This window comes from Anser anser, assembly GCF_964211835.1.
Source record: "Anser anser genome assembly, chromosome: 3".
Lineage (NCBI taxonomy): Eukaryota > Metazoa > Chordata > Aves > Anseriformes > Anatidae > Anser > Anser anser.
This window is the reverse complement of record NC_139722.1, coordinates 12006273-12028969: the sequence shown is the minus strand read 5'-3', so window position 1 is coordinate 12028969 and position 22697 is coordinate 12006273. Positions and strand designations below refer to the sequence as shown.

Here is a 22697-nt window from a genome sequence, read left to right as displayed (position 1 = left end):
AGCTGAGTTCATGCCCACCACCACCATCAGCTGCCAATAAATTTCCCTGCATCAGGAAACTAGAAATGACCTCTCTCCTTTTCCAGATGAGCAAGACAAGCAAATTCCAGGGCATGTTTTCAAATGAAGATACAGAAACCTGCCAAAAATCTCAAGTCAGCCCTCTATGTAACAGCATGATCATAGCTCAAGGGAGTTGCCGAGGTTTAGTGGGAGCACACAAAAAACTGCTTTGTAAGGGAAGATGTTCCTTCAGACAGCTCAGTGCTTAAGCACTGTTTATGTGGAAATAAGCCATGATGCATCAAATACAAAAGTAAATGTGATTCCTTAGTCTTGTGGTGTTTCTTGATGCGGATGAAGAAGAGAAGACGTCTGGATCTGCAGAACACTGGGAGGAGAGAATTGACATTTCTAGATGTGCTGCCCCTAGGGGCCGGGCCTGTCATCCAGAAAAGAGCAGTGCAAGATCATGCTGATGTAAGGAACTGCGAGTTATGGCAATGCAGGTTGAGGCTTGGCAGGCTGGGTGAGATGCTGAGGCAGCACATTTCTGCCCTCTGTGGTGGGCAGACCAAAACCATGAGACGTATCCAGTGGCCACAATGGTGGCTAAGGGCAAGGATCACCAGGATTGTAGACCTACACAATGAGCCCACCACATCCCCCTTTACTATCACAGATCTCTGCAGCTGTTAGAGAAACGTCCATGCCCCTGCTGCCCAGAGAGCGGCTGCTCCCCTTCCTGGGCAGTTTCCAGCATCTCACCTGTGATGACTCAGGTTGTGCAACCATCTGATGGGCTGCTGTGCTGCAGCATCATTTCCAAAGTCAGTGACAGTATTTCTCCAGGATCTTTCAAATTTTATGCTGAGATCTCTAAATGACCCACTGAGACGACCTCATTTGTCTTTGAGAAGAATTCCGTTCGCATTCTTGTATTTGGATAGTTCTGAGAAAGTCACTCTGCACTCAGCCCCTTAATTTCTTGCAAACTTTCCGTAACTAAATGTCATTCTGTGCAGGTCATTGCTTTTGATCTTAATATACTGCTGGTGAATTAGGCTTTTCAAAAAGAAAAAAAAAAAACATATAGCAGAAATGCAGATTGCTGTGCATAGCACTGACGGGTTCATATAATTTCTGGGCAAGCCATATTCTGCAGTGATTAAAGCTTCTCTGATTAATGGAACAGGAATATGATAAGCAAGATTTTATTAATGCAAATATATACCATGACACGGAAGAAAAAGAACCCTTCCTGCACAGCAATAGCAACTTAAGAGAACACCAGAAAACACGACCAGAGAGAAATACGTTGTCTTAGGATCCCCACTCTCCTCAGTCTTCACAGCTGAGGGCACTTGTACGACTTCAAAATTATCACCAGGAACACAATAACATGGTGAGTATTTATGTTCACTTGACAACAAGAGGTTATTCTTGAACAACCTTGTTAAATTGAATTCGTTAGCTTAAAAGACGTAATGAATTCTACAAAAAAAAAAGGGGGGGGGGAGGAGAATTTATGGCATAATTTTTTTTTTTTTAATTTTAAAGTGATTTTTTTTTTTTTAATTTTAAAGAAGGACTAATTAGGAAAAAAAAAGTGGGGGGAATAGTTACCAAGTGGAGGTGTTTTTTTTTTTTTTTTCCCCAAATTCTGAAATTGGTTATGGTAAAGTTGATGTCTTCAAGGTTCTTTTTAATGAAAAGATTGGAAAAGTTTATGAAAAGTACAGAAAATCCTCCTTTTTTTTTTTTTTAATTTAAATTTGTAGCAAATGCACAAACCTTCTCAATCCAAGGAACACAGGTGGGGTTGCCCGAATATCCTGTTGTGTACGGTCCGAGCAGGCCTGACTTCTTGCTACCCTTTGGTCTTCACTAAGGCAGAAACGAGGCAGAACACGGACAATTTGGGGGCAGGACACCAAGAGAAACCACTTCCCCCTACAGAACCTTGAGGCGAAGCCTCCCATTCTCCCCTTGAGCACATCAGCGGCAGCAAATCGATAGTGGATCGATGCCATTTACGCTGTCGGGGTGCTGTCAGCACCACCGGTGCCCAAAAGCAGGAAGGTGGGAGCCCCGCAGCCCAAACTGGAGGGACCCCAGGGACAGCCTCAGCATCGCCCCCCTTGCCCTGCCGGCTGCCCCTCTCCCTGCTCCTGCGCCGTGGGAGCGGGGGTCACTGCTCGGTAGGTGACACGGGCAGGTCTCCACGCGTGCCTCAGGGACGGGACCCCACGGGTGAGGTGCGGGACGGGACGCAGGGGGAAAAAGTGGGAGCTCTCCGGGAGAGGAGCAGGACCCCCGTGGTGGAGAGGGGTTTTCCGGGAGCACTCATGAGGGACCCCTGGGTGCAAAGCAGGACCTCGCGGTCTCAGTGCGGGATCTCCCAGTCTCAGTGCGGGACCCCTGGGGCTCAGTGCGAGCCCCCCGGCGCGCTGTGCGGGACCCCCTGGTCCCAGTGTAGACCCCTCAGCCTCAGTGCGGGACCCCCCCGGGCTCAATTCGTGTCCCCCGCTCTCAGTGCTGCCCCCCCGGGACCCCCCTAGCCTAGGGGCCCCTAGCCCCGCCGGGAAGGTGCCGGTCTCTCTGCGGCTCTGGGACGGGAACCGGGCTCCGGCGGGGCCCGGGGGGGTGCCTGGGGCCGGGGTGGGGACTCGCCTGATCCCGCCCGCTGCCACCTCCCTTCCCCTCCCACCGCCCGCTGCGCGGAGCCCGGCAGAGCCCGGCGGGGCAGGCGGCGGAGCCGGGCAGCTCCAGGTAGGCAGCACGGCACGGCACGGCTCGGCACGGCACGGCACGGCACGGCACGGCACGGCACAGCTCGGTGCCGGAGGTGCGATGGGTTCTTGCGCTTTGCGGGGCAAACAGCCGGGGGAGGAGGAGGAGGACGAGGAGGAGGGATGCTGCAGCTTGGTGCTGAGGATCCCCGGCTCCACCGAAGTCGCTCCCGGAGCAATCCGTCCCCCCAAAGAGAAACAGCCCCGGAGTTGGGGACCACTCTGGAACCGCAGAGGGGACGAGGCGATGCTGGGGCGGCCGCGTGTTTCCTCGCCGACTTCTCCGCGGGTGCTTCCTAATGGCTTGCGAGGGAGCGGATCAATAGAGATGGCTCTGCGTCCCTTTCGCATTGCAGAGCTCTGCCTTGCCTTTTAAAAACACATTTAGGTAAAAAAGTAAACTCGCTTGGAGGAGCCCTAAATCACTGCAGTAGTCACTGTGGGTACAGAAAGGCGAGAGAAGTGGCTTCTCACTGCGTGGCCGGTTTAAAGCAGACTTAGTAAGTTGGAGATAGTTTCCCTGGTTTTAGATCCAAGGGGATTTTGAAGGGCCTTTCTCTTATAATAAAGACTTTTCTTACATGCTTCTGTAAGACAGTGAAAATCCTCGCTGCTCATTTCTGGCTTTTCTTGGCAGTGCTTGCTAGACCTATACCAATACTATCTCTTCTTTTTTGCCTGATCCAGACCACAGCTGCTGGTTTTTCTGGGAGCTGGGCTCTGAGGCAGCACGTCTGCTGGGGAAGGTAGACCTCAAGATCTGAGCAGCGGCAGTGTATTGATTCCATTAGCAGAATTTACAGATCTACTGTCAGATCCCTTTTAACACAGTCACTTTCCCAGAATTAAAGTTCTCCTCGGAGCATCTGTCGCAGGTCTAGGCCAATAGATGGCATAAGTTATTCAGACTAACATCCTAAGAGGGTCGAGGAGGCAAGAGTACACTTTGTGCAGGAGCCAGGGTTTTTGGGGGGTGTATGCAAGTCAAATCCTGGGAGTCTTTGTGATATCTTGGGAAGGTCTCATTTTCAGAGGCATGTCCTGAGTCATGCTTTCTTACTTTCCTCAGTCAGCATTTTCCAAAATCTTTCTTTGCTCAAAGAAGTTAGGGTTAAATCAATCCCAGTTTTGGCAGGACTTGATTAGTGTTGATGTCCTAGATTTAAAGGGTAGCAGAGGTGGGCTATATACTGTGGGCTATATTTGTTATTCGCTTAAACTTTGTGGGCTATATTTGTTATTTGCTACTGGGTGGAAGTTGCCCATTGCAGTGATGTTGAGATCAATAATAACTTGTGATGAGAATGATTTTTGTTGTTGTTGTTGTTTGTTTGTTTTCTTAAATAGAGAACTTCATCCCCTTCTTGTTGCCCTCTACTTTTCTAAATTTCACTCCTCATAAAAGTAGTACTTGGGCAATGGGAGACAATTGGCTAATGATGAAAAAACTTTGTGGATTCTGTATCCAAACTTCTGCTGAGACAGCACTGTATTTAGGCAAAGGGGATTTTATGTTCTGAAATTGGGTAAATGATTTATATGTAGGTAGGTAGCTAAATGATGATAAAAAAGCTTTAACTGATAATATTCATACCTAGCTTTTGTGTGGTGCTTGTTATCTGTCAATTTCAAAACATTTCTTTTTTATAAAGAGACATTAACATTTTTTTCCTTTTTTTTTTCAATTGCAGGAATTGGAAAAAAATCGGAAAGGTACAGAAATAATATCAAAATTTCCTGGTTCCTTACTTTGTCTGGTAGGCATTCTTTATACAGGCTGAAATGATTTGTTTAAATTGATCTTAAAATAAGCAAAATCTATATGTATTTATAGCAGAGGACATTAATGCTATTTTTGTAGAGACTTTTCTCCTTGAACACAATGTCTAAAGATCTGTGTCTTACCAGGCTTAGCACTAAGACAATGCACAAAAATGACAGGAGCCCTTCAGCTCCCCATTTGTAAAAACAAATGGCAAAGGAAAAGGCACGAGTAGAGGTTTTCAGTTGCACTGATGCAAACTCTGGTGTGATCCCTAGAGTTATTCCAGAGGCTGGTGGGGTTGGATGTTTTCTTAAAACATCTTGTCCTTTGAACAAACAGAGAGGTTCTAAGTAAAGTATTTCTTTGCTCATCCTCTCTAGGACTTAGCAAATTCCCCAGGGCAAGAAGAATATAAACACCTCAAACCTGAACAGATGATAAATCAGTATTAAGGCACTGTTATCACCTTAGCTGTGGAACTACAGCTACAGGCAAAGTAAAACCAGCCATTAACTGTCAGCACCAGGACCATGGGGCAGGCTCATCCTTAATGCAAAGTGAAGTTCAGCAGTGACTGAGCCGAGCTGTGGAGGCACCTTGTACCTGTATGGGGAATGGAGGTGTCTGGGCTTTCCCAGTTCAGCCTTGATGCATGTGCCAGGGGTGAGCACTTTGTTCTGGCAGAGCCCCCAGCGAAGCTGATGTTGGACACAGTGCCTGCCTCTGTGCTGGGACAGCTGCCAGACACCGCTGCCACCGCTCCTGGGCTGTGCTCTGCGAGCATCCCTCCTTCGTGCCAGCTGGGCATGCTGAGCCCCGCTTACTCCCCGGTAAAATAAATGTCAGTTAGCCCGGAGTGCGTGTGAAAGACAGATGCTCTGGCACGAGCTAGGGTCGGAGTGAGCAGTGGAGTACAGCCTGTTGTGCAATGTCTTTCCCAACAGCCTGTCTGTCCTCTTGGTTACTCGTAAACAGGTTGTGGCCAGGCTTGCTTATTGCCTTTTCTCCCGGAATCCCTCTCTGGCTGTGGCTAAGTCCATTTGTTTGCAGCGCGCCTCCTGTCAAAAGGCTCTTGATTTAAAGAACTTGTTTACTTGCTACTGGGGCACGTATATTAAAATGACCTGCCCAAGGCTAATGACTAGAAACAAGGCTCACGTCTCTAAACTCGCATCATTCTCTGCCTTGCAAATTTTCAGTTACGGGATGTCTGCCAAGGACACATAATAAAGCAGTGCTCATGAATAAATGAAATGTATTCCACTAACCTGTGGATATTTGCTTCTTATCTTGCTTTTGCCCCATCTCTTTGTTCTTTCTTGTTCTCCTTCCATTCTTTTCTGTTTAGCTTCTTTCTCCTTGTCTAGACTTTGCTTTCTCCTTTGTCATTTGTGGGATCATCCTTATTCTCTTCCTGTGTTGCCTCTTTATTTCCTGAGGGGGGAACATCCCCAGAAGGCCAGGCCTGTTTGATTGCCTCTGTCTGGTTCAATGCAGAGGGCCAAACCCTCAGCTGAGAGTAGCAGTCCTTGACCTGTTGCAGTCGATGGTTCTGCACCAGATGACGCCAGGTGTTCAGCTGATCCAAGGCATGACCCCAATTTGCTTCTCCATTCTCCACCATTTGTTCTTTACTATAAGTCATTTCCCTCTGAGCCCTTTTTTTTTTCCATATTTTAATAACACTTCTGCCCTTTATTTCCCATTTTATTTGAATCTGTTCTATTCTGTCTTGTCTTCCTGTCATTCATAGTATATCTAGAGTCCTAATAGTAGTGTGTTAAACTGCTGTCATCTCTTATTTGTGGATAACTTTTTTTTTTTCCTTGAAAGGAAATTCTGTATTTGATGCTTGAATTTATTATTATTATTTATTTTTATTTTTATTTGTATTTATTATTCTGCTCTACAAGAGATGCCTTTAAAATATTTATCTTGCTTGGAAAGGAAGATGGTGTTGACTATGTTGGTCCTTAGTTTCTGAGGGAGCTCGTTCTACACTCATCTTATTTTCAAGAGATTTGTCTTCTGGAAAGATAAGCTTTTTACTTTAAGTCAGAAGGTACCAGTGTAACCACTGTTCTTGTTCTGGAGCTTTCTTTACTCTAGATGGAATCAGGTCATTTTCAGTGTTACAGATAGAGCCTGAGACCTTGAACTTCATGCACTGCTCTGCAAGGAGCTAAGATAAATCTGAAGCAAGCAGGATCGTCTGTGTGGGTAAGTTCTTGGTAACGTTGGTGTAGAGGACTCTGGAAGGCTTCACTCATTTTAATTCCTCTAAATTGTTTCCCTCACTGATATCTGTTCTGCTACATACTCCTGATGCAGCAATGCAGCAGCAGCAAGAAATGAAAGGTTGTGCTGGCAAGGTGTGTGTGCTCTGAAGATGCATCTACTTTGTTGGAGCCACATGTGCTCTGAAGAAGGTTGTCTTGGGGTAAAGACTAATAAACGACCCTTTCTTCCCCCCCCCCCCCCTTTTTTTTTGGGGGGGGGGGGGGTGGACCAACTAAGGGCACATGGAGAGAACAAAGTGTGGCTGGTTTAAGGAGGACAGGTTACTTACCATCTGAGTTAGAAAGAATTTTGCTTCCCTGTTCTTTCCTCCACTTTTGCACATTTTTGCCCTTTGTTCATCAGTGTGGACAAGCAATTTAGATGCCAGCTGATATCTTAAGAACTAGTTAATTCTTCAATGTGCTTATTCATTCCAGTCCAGTGCTGTTCTCATGACAGGCTCAGGGCTCAACCTGTGCAAAGGTTTGCTGGTCCCTCTCCTCTTTCAGTTCTCACAAAAAGCGAAGCAAAGCCAGAGACTTTATAGATTTGGGAATGTTGAAGTAGAACATGTTGGCCTACTGTGTGATGTTGAATGGGTCACCCCTCAAGTCTCAGGTTCTGCTTCCAAAGCATGGAGCTGAAGGCATCTCCCTCACGGTAGTTTAAAGTTAATAAAATGATACAAGATTTATGGACAGAAAGTTTCATGTATGTAACAGTGTTGTACAACTTTGTATTAGCAATTTGCTGCCCCATATAGGGGGCATTTTATATTCCTCTGCATTTTATTTTTCTCTGAGCCTAACAAATTGATTGCTGATGTTGATGTAACTACAGGCAAGTTACCTGTGGGAGGCAGACAATGAACTCAGGAAAAATCTATGAACAGTTTTGATTTGCATGGAGGAGTTAAGACACAGCCTGGGTAGTTTGCCAAAAATTGGAGGTGCTTCTGTTAGCTTCATGCTGCTCCTTGCTTCTCTTCTACCTCCTCCCCTTGAGCTGACAAGAGCTGAGGCTGTTTCCAGTGGTGTTAACTGCCATGCAGACTTCTGCACAGATACCTCCCTGATACAGGGGGAAAAAGTGCTGCAGAGGGCAAGAGGATTCTCACTTCATACTTTAGTGGGAGAAGAATCGACCTCATAGTTTGTGAGATGACAAATGTACAATATAAATTTAGTGTATGATTGTTGTCAATCAGTATATCAGTATGTTTAAAGGCTAGTGGTGGGGAGGATGTCCCAAAGAAGACTTTTATTACAGTAGTTTTCTTTTTTTATTATTATTTTATTATTTTTTTTTAATTAAATTTCTTCACTTATCTGAATCCCTGTAAGTGCTGATTTAACTGGATTACAATTCCAAAGTTGCTTTGTAATTTTATGAACTCGGTTTATGGCCAATTGAAAGAAGAACAAATAGAGCCATAAGTTAGATTTTGATTTTGAAAATAACCAACTCATTACTGCAGCCCAAATTTAAGTTAGTCCTTCGTGTTTTAGTCCTAGCTTGTGACAAGCATTGAATGATGGTTTCAGCACAGCGTTTTAGTGGCACCTTTTCCCTGAATAAGCTGCAGAAAAGGATGCTGCCTTGTATATTCTTCTTAAGCTAAGAAACTCTGTGTGCTTGCCTGTCCAGTGCAATGTTTGCACTGAAAAGGACAGCCAGTGTGGATCAATACTGCTCTTTTAATTCATCTGTGAAACCGGTAAAAGCTTGTGTTGAGGAAAAGGGATAGCAAGGGTCCTCGCTGATATTTTAGCTCAGTGCCTTTAGTCTGGAAACTGTAATGGTGTTTATGGTCTTGTTTTTTGTAAGTTGTTCTTCTCACGGATTTGTGCTTTTCGTCTTACAGTTTTCTGTCTGTTACACCAGGCAAAGAACAGTTTTTCCCCCTTACTTTGATTAATTTGTTAGGATGACAAAAAGGTGCAAAACTAAAGACAACTCAGTTCTTTGGGTCTCAACAGTATATCTGATGCTCACAAGAAGTTTGTGGGTACATGGAAAACTGTGAAGCTCGTAAATGAGAAGAGCCTAATGTACAAGCACATGAGTCTCTGTTGGCTTCTCCAGCAGTTGCTGGCCCTAGACCTGTGGATCTCAGAGACATTCAGACATTTTTCTCTCAGTGATAAATCCTAGTGATTACAGCTGGTAGCAAGTGTTTTTGCATTCACATACAAAGTCTGAATGTTAAAGGGCTTTCCAGAGGCCTCTGGGGAACTGCTTGTCCTAATTTCAGCTGAGATAGAGTTAATTTTCTTCATAGTGTCTGCTGTGATGTTATGTTTTGGATTTAGGAGAAAATTAATGTTGATAACATGCCAATGTTTTGGTTGCAGCAGAGCAGTGCTCACATTAAGTCAAGGACTTTTCAGCTTTTCATACGACCGTGCGAGCAAGTAGCCTGTGGGTGCACAAGAAGCTGGGAGGGGACACAACTAGGCCAAAGGGATATTTCATGCCATAGAACATCATGCTGAAAAATAAAGCAGGGAGCTGGCTGGGGGGCTGCTGCTGTTCAGGGTCTGGCTGGGCATTGGTCGGTGAGTGTTGAGCAGTTGCATTGTGCATTGCTTTTTTTTTTTTTTGTATATACTTCTGTCATTATCATTATTATTTTTTTCGTTTCTTTCCTTTTCTGTCCTATTAAACTGTCTTTACTTCAACCCATGCGTTTTACCTTTTTTTTTCTGATTCTCTCCCCCATCCCACTGTGGGGAAGTGAGTGAGCAGCTGTGTGGTGCTGAGCTGCCTGCCGGGTTACACTGCAACACTGCTGCACAAATGAAGCAAGAGGCAGGATTCTTTGCACCTCTTCTTTCTCTGCAGAATGAGTTGTCCTTTGGCATCCTGCTGTTATGCACTGTTGAATGTTGGCTGTGTTCTTTGAAACTTATGGCCTTGCCCTCCTCATACCATCATTCTGTTTCTCTCCAAGGTTTTACTGAGCACATACTGAAGTACTTCATTTAAATGTAGACCAGAGGAAAGAAATGTAATTTCAGGTGTCTTCTTCTTTATCCCAGTGAATTGTAGATTAGCTCTGCTGCTAAGGTCAAATGGGTTTTTGCTTAAAGTGGTGCTTAGTGATACTTTGCTTTAAGCAGCAGCTTATAAAGGGAAACTACCAACTGACAACAAATATGTACTGTTCTTAAATTAGTTTCTTCTGATGCACTGAACATGCTTAATTAAATCTAATTCCTGCTCTGAAGTTATTCTCTACTTCAAGGCTAAGGAAAGTCTCTGAAACATAAGTTCTCTCATCTCAGAATGAGGCTTGGAAAGTGCTTAGCCCATGAAGTCTTGTGTCCACAGGTACTCATGAGTTTGGGTAGTGAAGTGGGAACATAACAGTGCTCAATTTAACACCAAAAATTGCAGTAAGGAAAACACTGACAGATTTATCTCCTTTTTGGTGGATAAGTAGTTTGGTTCTCAGACGTCTCTCTGGACCCATTGGTAGCAGATTGCCTCCTCACTGTTCTTCTTTTGAAATCCTTGGGGCTCTTTGTGGGAGTTCTGAATCTGTCTAGCTGAAGCATACCCCAGGCAAAAACCTAAGAAATCCATTCCCCTGTCAAAATATTCGGCAAAACCTTTGCTTTCCCTTTATGGGATTAAAATTTTACCTAGCCACCTGTCCTCATTTTTCTTCTCTGGATGTTCATATGGGTCATCTTAGACATTAGAAGACCATGTTTGTAGAGGCAGGGTGAGAGAAGTATGGAGGGGAAGGGTTGTTCCTTCTGAAATTCCTTCTAATTTGGTTTGTTTTGATACTGCGTAACCAAACTTTCTGTCATTGAAAGGTAATGGTAAAAATTACCCCGGAGTAACTTTAAAGGGCTTGACTTTGAGTCCTGGGCTGAGTAAATGGCTATATTGTTATGGACTGTGCAACACATTTGTTAGTTTTGCCAGAATACGGTCCACTCACATAACACCTCAGGCACCTCACAAGCTATGCCAATGTGAGGTATTATTTTGCCCGTGTGAATCTGGGTGTTAGCAGCTACTCAACACTTCCTGAAAAAAGGGATGGTTAATAATACTGAAAGGTGCTGAGATGAATTGCACTCACAGGCTAATGCTTATTCAATTAAAAACTTATTTGCTGGCTCTTCCTTTTTACATAGAAGGACAATGCCTCAGCTATTTCTATGAATATTCAATTGAACACATGTGCAGTGATGCAATTTTATATCTTAGCCTGTCATATACCTGCTTCACACCTTTTCTGGCAAATGTCCTTTCTTGCTAAATGCTTTGCGAGAACAGCCAAGTTGAAGTAATCGGGGAGGTTAGTGAGGCTGAGATGGCTAATACTACATCGGTATGCTGAAGGGATGCTGCTAAAAGGGATTTCAATGTCCTGGCAAAATTCCACCCAGGCTGCAACAATCCCATTCAACAGTACAGGCTAGGGGACTGACTGAATGGAAAGCAGCTCTGAAGAGAAGAACATGGGTGTCTTGGTAGATAACATACTGAACATGAGTCAGCAGAGTGCTCTTGCAGTGAAAGGCTAGGCTTTAAGAGCAAGGCTGTAGCCAGCAGATCCACAGAAGCAGTTATTTCTATCTGACTGTATCTGGACAATGTCCAGATTTGGGCTCCCCACTACAAGAAGGACATTGACATATTGGAGTGAGTCCCACAGAGGGCCATCAAAATGGTCAGAGGATGGAGCACACAGCATAAAGGGGGAGACTGACAGAGATGTGCTTATTCAACCTGGAGAAGAGAAGGCTTGGAGAAACTTTACTGTGGTCAATATTTACCTGATGGGTGGGTACATAGGAGACAAAGCTAAACTTTTCTCAGAGGTGTGCAGCAGTGAGATGAGAGCCAGTGTACTCAAGTTGGAATGTAAGAGCTTCTGGTTAGCCATTAGGAAAATATTTTCATTATAAGAGGGGTCATACACTGGCCAGTTGCCCAGAGGGTTTGAGAATTCTCCATCTCTGCAGACATTCAAAATTCAATTGGCCTTGTGCAGCCTGATGTAACTGGACCTGCTCTGATCATTGTATTGGACAAGATAGCCTCCAGAAGACCATTTCAGAACAGATTAGTTTGTGATGCTACCTGGAAAGTCAAAGAGAGGAGAGGAACAAAGTGATATCCAGTATTTGAGTGGTGGGCATGTGTCCAAAACACTGTGCACTGCAAGAAAATGAAGCCTAAGTATAGGTAAACTTTACAGACTGGCTCCGAACGGTATGTCCCCAGAGCTTGGTCTTTACCTAATGCTTCTGTGACACCATGCTACCCTCCTTCTGCCACTCTGAGATGGCACCTGATGGTTACAGCTAGCTGGCTTGATCTGTAATGTGCTTCTCCCAGTGTTGGCTGGAAGTCTGGGCCCAAATCCTTTGTTGCATCCAGAGGTTTCTATGCTCTAAAAGGTCTCTTGAAGATATTGTCTCTGGCTGCCTCAACATACCCTCCCTTAGCATGTGGCCTCATGTCATGCATACTCACACATTCACGCATTGTAAAAGTTACTTGAATGATTTGAAAACGATTGTCAGATCCAAGCAGGCAGCAGAACTTACATCAGTGAGATCTGGAGCTTTGCTTCAGAGTTGTCTTGGGTCAAGAGCTTTTTTTTTTTTTTTTTTTCCAAACAACACAGTGACTCCTTTAGTGAAATACTTCAAACACAAAGGTTTTTACAGTTTTTCAGCTGAAGGTTTCACCCAGAATTTCCACATAACAATTGCTTGTGTTCCTGTTGCCTAAGAGACTCTGCAAATATGTTGGAGAATTTCCCCTGGGTAGAGAAAACCTTTCTTTATCGCTGAGATTAATAGATTTTCCTCAAAACATATAAAAATATAGATATATAAAAAACCCATGTCACTTTAGCTACTCAGACTGCCAAGTAAAATTAGATATGTAGCAAAGGAATAAAATTAATCAGTAAGAAGATTTTGGAGATATCCTGTTTCTACTGTCTGTCCTCAGTGACTCCATCCCATTCCAAATCTACTCTGTTTATATATCCATGGGCTTGAACTGCAGCACAGGATGCTTAAGTAGAAGTTAGGAAAACAACTTTGAGGGGACAAGGGCATTCAAGCACTGGACTAGATCCCACAACCTCTCTGGGCAGTCTTTATCATGGGAGATTAAATAAACATCTGTCAAAATTTGTTTAGGAATAACTGACCCTGCCTTGAAGAAAGGGAGGGTTTGAATTAGATAACTCTTCAGGGTTCATTCCCAACTTAATTTCTGCAGTCACTAGTATATTACTAACACAACCATTTTATTTATAAGTAAAAAAAGTTAAGTGACTGAGATGCACCCTTAATAATATTGTAGAGAAAATTTTTAAAGCAGTTTATCCCAAAGCTAGAGCTTTACAGAATAAAAGTAGCATGGATTCAAAAGTTATGGGTAGTCAATTCAGAGGTTTAGCACTGTGCCATCCGTGGCTGAATTGTCTGTCCTTCTAGTTATTTTGGTTCTGTGTCTGAGTGCAAGTGAAGGTGAGATTGCTAGCACAAGCAGGACTGATTTCAGATGTCTCATAAAAGGTTTTTCTGTTGTCATGTCCTACAGCACAGTCCTGGGTTTTATGTTCATAGGTGTCTCCTCTCTGCATAAGGTGGGAAAAACTTGCTTTTTGTGTGTACAGATTTGTCCTTGTTCAGAACAACCATTTAATCCAATCAAATTTGCATTTTGACTTTGTGTGCTTTAGAAATATTATCTTGCTTCTAAAAAATAAATAGTACTAGTACTAATACTACTACTACTAAAAAAAAAAAAGAACAAACAACCAATTAGGAAGGGGAAAAGAGAATCTCGGAGCAGAAAAGGTCAAAAGTCATGCAGCATCAGGAGTCTTCTCTGTTATGAAGTGGAGGACAATTCCTCAGACTCCAAAGTGAGGAAAAAAATAAATACTTTTCCTTTACAATTACAAAATCCAGGATGAACTAATGAATGGAAATTTTTGAATATCAGGTCAATCGTCCTGGCAGTGGGTTAAATCTTATTTTTAACTCTGTTCCCTTTCCACAGGAGGTAAAAATGTTATGAATTTCACCAAACTCTTACTTCCTTTCCTTAACATGGAAAAGTTATAACGGTTAATTGTGGGTATAACTAGCCTCTGTGTGGAGGCTTGTGAACTGTTAACACTCAGCTTGAAAACTCAGGAGAGCCGTTAGTGGTGCATTGGCCTCTGTATTACAGAAAAAAAGTATTATGTCTAATTGTTTATCCCTTTATGTTAGGCCTGGAGAGGTTATAGTGGCCAGATAGATTGTACAGTTTCTTATCTCTGTCAACATACCCTGCCAATGCACTTGCTGACTCCTGAAATTGCACTGCACTATAAGTGCGGGACTAATATTTATTTTTTTTTATTATTTTCTTATTTTTTAATGAAGAAATATTTAAAGACAACATACTTCAGGAAAAATGAATGCCCTGCTATCAGACTGCATTTGACTATGGATTCTAGGCCCAGGTACCCAATCCTGTGTTTCCACTACTTAGTTTGGTGCATGGCAGCTATGGAGGAGATTGTGAAGTGAACACTGGAGTGAAGTGATGTAGGTTGCAGTTGTTCATGGATCTGCTGTATGACTTCAGGCATGCTGTTTTCCCTACCTGGGTATCTGCATCATCTTAGTTGCTTAGGCAATTAACCTTTACCAACTATCTTTACGAGTAAAATAGGGTTTCACCTCTAAGTAGCCAAAGATCAAAATGAGAATGAGGAATTATTTTTAAGAAATAGACCAATGTACCTTTATTCCGTGCCATTTTTCCTTTGTGGAAAAGTGTCTGATACTGGGATCAAGTATCAGATGTTTTTGACTGCTAGTGGTAACACAAACTACCAGAATAAGTGTAGCAATAGGATTTATGTTCATTGTGTTTGTTGGAGAAGTACTAGAATGGAAACAGTGTAGGACTCGGTAGAAAATAAAGTACACAATATTGTTTTAAGGAAGGGAATCTATAAAAATTGTCCTAGTTGCAGAGGACCTTTGAGCTGCAAGTTAAACGTTCACTTCAAATAGTACTTTTTGTTTTGAAATCGTACTTTTGATGGAAACAGGGTGTCATTAAGATGACCTGTCAAAGAAGATTATTGTCAAAAAGTTAACCTGGAGAGAAAGAATTTCTTTTACCATCAAACTATAACAATGTTGACCTGGTTGTAATAATGCCTTGGGGATCTTTGTATTTTTTTTTTTTCTTTTTTCTGCGAACTTCAGCAATTGGGACAGTATGGCTCAAGGAAATGCTTAATGTCTTCTGCTGTCTTGAAAATTGACAGGTGTCATAATGACAGCATTATAACTGTGCTTGATTGGTGGAGCTTTACAGGTAGATTGTCAAGCAAATGTATTTTAATCTGTCAATTCCACTTAGTTAAAGTGGTTAATGATCGTTTAATTTTATCTGAACAGACTATAAATTGCAGAGCCATTGGGAATGTTGCAGGGTGCCAGATTTGTTCCCTGTCAAAATGTGTGTTATTCCCAGGCACATTTCAGGTTATGAAAACGATACCTTTCCCTTCCCTTCCCTTCCCTTCCCTTCCCTTCCCTTCCCTTCCCTTCCCTTCCCTTCCCTTCCCTTCCCTTCCCTTCCCTTCCCTTCCCTTCCCTTCCCTTCCCTTCCCTTCCCTTCCCTTCCCTTCCCTTCCCTTCCCTTCCCTTCCCTTCCCTTCCCTTCCCTTCCCTTCCCTTCCCTTCCCTTCCCTTCCCTTCCCTTCCCTTCCCTTCCCTTCCCTTCCCTTCCCTTCCCTTCCCTTCCCTTCCCTTCCCTTCCCTTCCCCGCCCTTCCCTTCCCCGCCCTTCCCCGCCCTGCCCTGCCCCTGCCCCTGCCCCTGCCCCTGCCCCTGCCCCTGCCCCTGCCCCTGCCCCTGCCCCTGCCCCTTCCTTCTAACATCTACTGTTGTTTCCAAATGACTATCATTTCTTTCCATTTTCCATATTATTGAAAAGATGTAGAAGCATTTGGTGCAAGTTTAGTTTCTGAAAGTCTGTTGACATCAACAGTATTGTACCAGGGATGAATTTGACCAAATAGGTTTATGTGGAGATAACATCAGAACAAAATTTGACCTTGGAGGCTGTACTGAATCCATTTCTAGAGAAATGTAGTTGCATGATTTTTTTATTCTTATAGCATTTTATTATATTATTCTGGATAAACGATGTCACTGCTAATACAGTATATAAAATAAATAACAACTGAGCAAATAATTTAGCTAATGAACTTATCATCTTTGCCTCACAGGATATCCATAACCACAGAACAGTTTCAGATGGTCTTGCTATTTGTTCTAGATGACTTTTTTCTTTTAGGTTAGCCTGTGCCACCACAGACTGCAAATGGTTTTGCAGTGAACTTGACAGTGTCAAATATTACAAAACAGGGCTGGTTACACCTGATATCACAATAAGAGAGGTTGCAACAAATAATATTGCCTTGCATATTTTCAGGCTTAGTCATGTGTGCTCAGGTAGTTACAACTGCCCAGCTGACAGGTAGTAACTTAAGTCATACTGACTGGATTTCAGTCCAAATCATTAAATGTGATTAAGTAACTTATATATGCATTTAGCTGTTTTACTATGCTCAGTGAGCCAGAAAGCATATGCAATACTCATAGGTGGTGCATTACACAAGTATTTGCCCTATGGTGTGTGGTTCCAAATCCAAACACTTTCAAAACTGGTTAAAGTTTTCATTCTGAACTGAAGTTGTTAGGGTCATATCCGTAGTTTTTAAAAGTAGATAGATGTCTAAACCTCCACATATGTAGCTAGGGTGGTTTCTCAGGAAATTATCAGAAGTTAGAACCTAGGTGGTCATCTGCACCATGAGGAGGAAATATCTGATGCCTGGTGATAGCCAGGTGCCCAAACAAGACACTTGATAGTGAATTTGCTCAAAACTCAGATTTCTGAACTGGGGAACTTAGAATGGAAATCCTCCACAATTATTAGATTCTTTGGGAAAACAACAACAACAAAATGAGCTCTTGAAGAATTTTCAGAGTTATAAAGATTTCCCTGTCCTTCCAAGTTCAGGTCAGTATTGTAACTCTTTTGATTTCAGTGTGAACAGGACTAGGGCCTTTTCTACTTACAGGAAAACATCATGAAATGTGAGTGTTTCTTAATCTTGAGAGGCTTATGAAGTGCTGTGGTGTAATAAGCAGAAGGTGAGGCTATAGACAATTTAGCCATGGAATAAACTAGTAGAAAATCTGTAGGGACTTGCTTTCTTCAAATATTTTAAGTAGCAAAGCACAGCATAGTCTATCCAATCATAAATCAGTTCAGCTTCCTTTCCATTGTGCCTGGATAATCACAGACAGATTTATGCTAACAAAAGCTGAAGCTGTCCCAATTTGGAATTACCAGTAGTTGAGGCACTACCATAGTTAAATGTGCAACAAAAAAACATCAAAAAAGATGTGCTGTAGCTTGTGATGTGGGACCTGACTGAGTACAGGGGCTTTGTATAGAGAGTATGAGAGTGATAACTGAGAAAGAGAAACTTTCCTGACAAATAACTTTGTGGTGTGGAGTTCACATCCTCACTAAAAACCTTTTAGAGGGATGTTCCAGAAGAGGATGGAAACCACAACAGTTTGTGCCACATTATACATCCATGGTGTAGCTCTCTCAAAGGGACCATATATACAAACTCTGTCTCTGTGGCTCCCTTTTGTGAGCTTTAGGGATTTCACAGCATGCTAAAAGCCCAGAAATTTGCTATCTCCTTTCCAAGCCAGACAATGGGTCTGTGGCCTCACCAACAATGTATGACTGCAGAAGTGCTGGCTAAAGCCCATCTCCAGTTTGGACTGGGAAGAGTTGGATCCTGTTGTTTTGACTTTTATTCTAATGTTTATATCCTTTTCACACAGCTTTCCTTATGACTGGCTTTTATTTGGCCCTCAAGCTTAACATTTGGAACTTCTATTGAATGTTTTTTTTGGCATCTCAGAAAATTATGTTGATTCTTGCAATAAACATCTTTCTTTTGTGTTTTGTTTCATTTTCTATTCTATTCTATATGAGCTCTTATCCAGTAGCTCATCAAACGAACTGAATCAATTAAAGCAACCAAGTAACTAACATCTGCTATGTGTTTGCTTCCTTTCTTATACTCTCTCCAGGGCAAGAAGTGTGTGCTTTGGAATAGTTAGCAGTCTATTATGGTATATATGAATACTTGTTGTTTACAGAAGGCAAGATCAAAGAAGCTGATGATATACTTCAAGTTGAGAGTTGCAAAGTTTATGGAAGCTCTGTGTTAGGATGTACATGATGCAGGCTTTGGCACTCCAGGAAAGCATCATTTCAAGCTGAGCACAGTTTTACCCTTGAATAAAAAAGTCCACTGTGTAAGTAAAGGGCTCCCTTGTGCTGAGAGAGAAGTTGTCAACTGTGGTCTTTGCCCAGGGGTTGGAGTCACTTGTTTAAATGCCACAAATTGTTCTGATGGTGCCTGGCACAATATCATGGAAATATTAGAATGAATCCAGAGGAGAGCCATGAGGATGATCAAAGGGCTGGAGCATCTCTCCTATGAGGACAGGCTGAGGGAGTTAGGGTTGTTCATCCTGGAGAAGAGAAGGCTCCAGGGAATGTTACATCAGCCTTTCTTTAGCTAAAAGGAAAGCTGGGGAGAGACTCTTTTTCAGGGAGTGTAGAATAGGACAAGGAGTAATGGCTTTAAACTGAAAGAAGGTAGGTTTAGATTAGATGTGAGGAGGAAATTCTTTACTCTGAAGGTGGTGAGGCACTGGAACAGGTTGCTCAGAGAAGCTGTGGATGCCCCATCCCTTGAAGTGTTCCCAATTTAGGCTGGACAGGGCTTTGAGCAACCTGGTCTGGTGGGAGGTATCCCTGTCCATGGCAGAGAGGTTGGAATTAGATGATTTTTAGGGTCCCTTCCCACCCAAACCATTCCATGATTCTATGAATATCCTTGTCCATGTCTCAGGGATCGAGGTCACTCGAAGTGAAACAAGAAATTCTTCAGATCCTGAAGCTCCTCTTGACCTAGTTTTCCTGAAACTCTCCTGTGTATTCCTGGCTTTATCTAAAAGTCGCTTAACAGTAGGATTATAGCAGGTTCCAGGTCATGGCCTTCCTAAGCAGGATCCATTTCCTCTTTGTATCTTGCACAAATTATGGCTACAGTGCCCTCAAAATAAAGCAGTAAATTGTTGCTCACCGAATTTATTATACAGTGTAATTACATGGAGATACCATTATGAGTATAACCTGCATAACCAATATGGGTTTATATTGCTGTCTCAACAATAAGTCTGTTTAGTGTTCTACGGAATGCTGTGCACTAAAGTTCTTGTTTTGCTATTTCTAAGTAAAACTTATTTTCTTTTCGTCATAGTTTCCGCCCACTCCCAATAATCTTAGATCTTGCCTGTTGTAACATTAGCTTACATTTCTAGTGCTCTCATCTTAATGAAATGTTGAAAATGAAGTAGAGTTTTACTAACTGAAATTAATCAATAAACAGAGTTAGTTTGATTTTGAATATACTTTGACCTCCAGTTGCTCCAGACTCTGAGAAATGTTAGGGGGAATTTATGCTGTTGTAAAATCATGGCTCACCTCTTGATCCTGAGTGAAGTGCTTTACTGTTTATCGGCTGAGTCCTGCTGCCCTTCATCTGTGAGCAGAGATCAGTACTTTTATTTTATGTCTTAATCATTTGTAAAAGCTGAGCCTTGGGAAATACTTTGAGCAATGGTGTTTTACAGTCATTCTGTTAGCTAGTAAATACCTGTCTTCTAACTACATCTTAAGGTGTAAAATCACTTCTTTGTACTCAGTTTATCATCCTGTAAAAAATGACCATTCTCTGTCATTCTTGTTTAGAAAGCAGTATTTCTCATACAGCTTTTTTCCCCCTTGTGTTTTAACAGAATGAGAACTTATCTTGATTGTGTGGTAGTCTATGCACACAGTAAAATTAATGTTTCCAACTAGTTTGGATTTAAGATAAGTTGTTTAAAGGAGTTTGTAGTGTGGCCAAAAAAAAAAAAAAAAAGTAGTACTCTTTTCCATTTTCAAAAATAACAGTTTCTTTGACTACATAAATAAATCTCACTCTGGATACAGATATGTATTTTCAGAATTAATTACCAGGGAATGTATTTATCTGCACCATCTTCAGGGCCTGGTTGTTGAAGTCTTACAGGTGTCAGTAGTTGTTGCACACAAGAAGATAACTGTGAGATGTTCAGTAGCTTTGGTTTGAAAGAGTCTTCTGAACAAAAATTAGTAAACACATGCTTGTAGCATTACACTCTGTGTTCCTACTTGCATGAGGAACTATGGAAAAACAATGCAAGGGAAATACTGAAAAGAGAACAGTACTGAATAGATCTGTATTGATGTTTGTGGCAATCTTAAACAAACAAAAAAGAAACAACAACACCACCAACAAAAAACACCAAAGAAACAACAACTATAGAAAAACAACAACAAAATTGCACGTAAGGAGGTTAAAGGTGAAGGGAATGAGAAGTTCATGGCTCAGAATGTCCTTTGTAACATTCCCCTAAACAGAGAAGTGGGTCTGCAGTAAAACCCTGGATGTCTTCACTTATTCACTAAAACATTGAGCTCCTGGTGGTCTATTTTCTCTGTTCTCACTCTCGCTGGAAGGCACCGGAGTGGCAAGAAGACAAGAGAAGTTCTTTCCTTCATGGCAGTTGCAAGGAGTTACTGTTCTGAATAACAGGTGTTCAGCACCACAGAGCAAATACATCATTGCATCTTACAGATACTACACAACAGTCTCGAAGAGATTCAGCTTCTGGCTGATAGACTTTTCAGAGCAGTTTGGTGCTTTCCCTCCGAGCATGGATCTGTATCTCAATTTCCTTCTCTTCTCCTTGGCATTTAATAAGAAGTTTGAGCCCAATTTTGTAGAGTTTTTCCCATTTCTGTCTTTTGCTACAGTCAACAAGTGACAAGGACAGCATTGTGCATGAAGGTTGACCCTACCGTAGAGCAGGATGGGACCTCCATTTAGGTCCTGCTGCAGTAAAAGGGTATTGGGAGTTCTGCAGCGTAGTGGATCCCTCCCTCTGAAGCAAGCAGCCTTGTGGGGGTGTCACCCACTTGGGGTGATATACTTGAAAATGAGCTGGAAAATGGCTCCATCTCCACAATGCATCAGGTTTAAAGTCAGTCTGTTTTAAAAATATGGGGGAAGTCAGTTCTGTGTTAGACAGAAGTGCCGAAGAATTGCGTAACAAGTTACTTGGGATGACTGATGAAGCTGTAGCTGACAGTAGCAGAGATGCAGGCTTATCTCTGTTCACATTATTCACAGTTGTTTCGTACCAAGAGGTCAGTCAGTTCATTTCAGTCAAGTCTTCCCTTCTCCGCAAGACTCTTTTGACTCTTTTATTTGGAGCTACAGCAAGAAAACACTTGATATCTTTATGGATTGATGGAGTGAGGCTAGATGGCTCTGAGGAACTAGTCTATTAATACAAGTGCCCAAGGCAGAATGAAAGCTGAATTCTTTTAGTTGACAATGAATAAAGATTGCAGACATTTTTTTTTTTCTTCCTACTGGTACTGTGAAGTAGGACTCACTTCAGGGCTGGTGTCCCAGCCATTTACAGTGACTCCTGTTTGAGAAAGTGCCCAGGTTTCTTTTATATACAGAAGCGCTGATGCTCCTGTCTCATGTTGATGTACAGCAGGGGCGTAACCATGTTGCACACACTGTGAACTGGGAAATAGATATAACTCTAGTGACCTGCATTAACTGAGTCAGGAGACCTTGAAGAGCAGCAGAAAATATTCAAACCCTAACAGATCCCAACTCTGAATCAGAGTTGGTACTATTGTAGGAGGCACTGAAAACTACACAAGTATAGAAAATATTGTCTGTTCCTTGAGTAACTTGTCCATGCCATTAAAGAGCACTAGAACAATATTTTTATATGTGAATCCATCCAGTAGCACTGAAGGATTACAATGTTCTCTTGTCACAATTAAAATTAATTGACTTGCCTATTAAATTGGAATCAATTAGCTTAGTATACAACAATTAATGTTTAAGTGTCAGAGATCAAAAAATTCTGCTCTCCTCATGATCAGAAGTGATATATAATTTCATGAAAAGCATAAGAACTGCCAGTTTTGGCTTGAAGACAATGGTTTCTTAGAAGGAAAGCAAGAGCTAAATTCCCCTGAAAAATTTAACCTATTTTCTGGTAACTATATCTGCCTTTTTGAAATTCAGTTTCAGCTGAATAGTTTAATTTACAGGAAAATGTGGAAGCATTGAAATGTCCTTCTGTCTATCTGCAGGTATCCACAGTTATTTGCTAAGGCAAAATTTTTGTGGAAGTTCCTTCTCTGGAAGCTTCTGTTTCTAGAAATGACAATTCAACACCAGCTTCTCAGCACTACCTTAGTGGTTGTATCCATGCCGTGGCAGAATAGGAAGAGCTTCTGGAACTGACCAAGGTCGTGAGAGGGTTGGGACACTCCAGGTGAGTAGGAAACCAGCGAGCAAGTACCTTCAGGGAGTGCAGATGTCCAAATACATACTAGGCAAAACTCTGAAGTCAGGAATTGGAAAGCTTCAAATGCACATTTGACATGTTCTCAAGAATACAGAATGCTTTTCTGTGGGTGACTCCAGAAAGAAATGAATTGGTATTACAATGGAAGTAATTGCAGTTCGCACTCATGCAGATAATGCTGAAAGTAGTGGATTATAAATTGCCAGTTCATATAAATCAATACAGCTCTCCCGACACCATAATTGAGATACTTGCTCTTAAGCTTTGT

At 42.2% G+C, this 22697-nt stretch overlaps 1 protein-coding gene across 19 annotated transcripts in view; it reads left to right on the top strand.

Moving 5' to 3' along the window:
* Positions 1 to 1633: 1633 nt before the first annotated feature.
* Positions 1634 to 22697, top strand: part of KCNS3 (potassium voltage-gated channel modifier subfamily S member 3) — a 43597-nt gene continuing 22533 nt past the window's right edge. The window contains exons 1-5 of one of the 19 annotated variants that reach the window (XM_083829202.1): positions 1634 to 2772; positions 4484 to 6777; positions 9192 to 9395; positions 18023 to 18250; positions 22212 to 22396. The gene's annotated coding sequence lies outside the window, so the exon portion shown is untranslated. Of the gene's footprint in view, positions 2849 to 4483; positions 6998 to 9191; positions 9396 to 18022; positions 22397 to 22697 lie in introns of those variants that run through there. The other 18 variants (XM_083829192.1, XM_083829194.1, XM_083829196.1 and 15 more) reach the window with 18 other exon arrangements.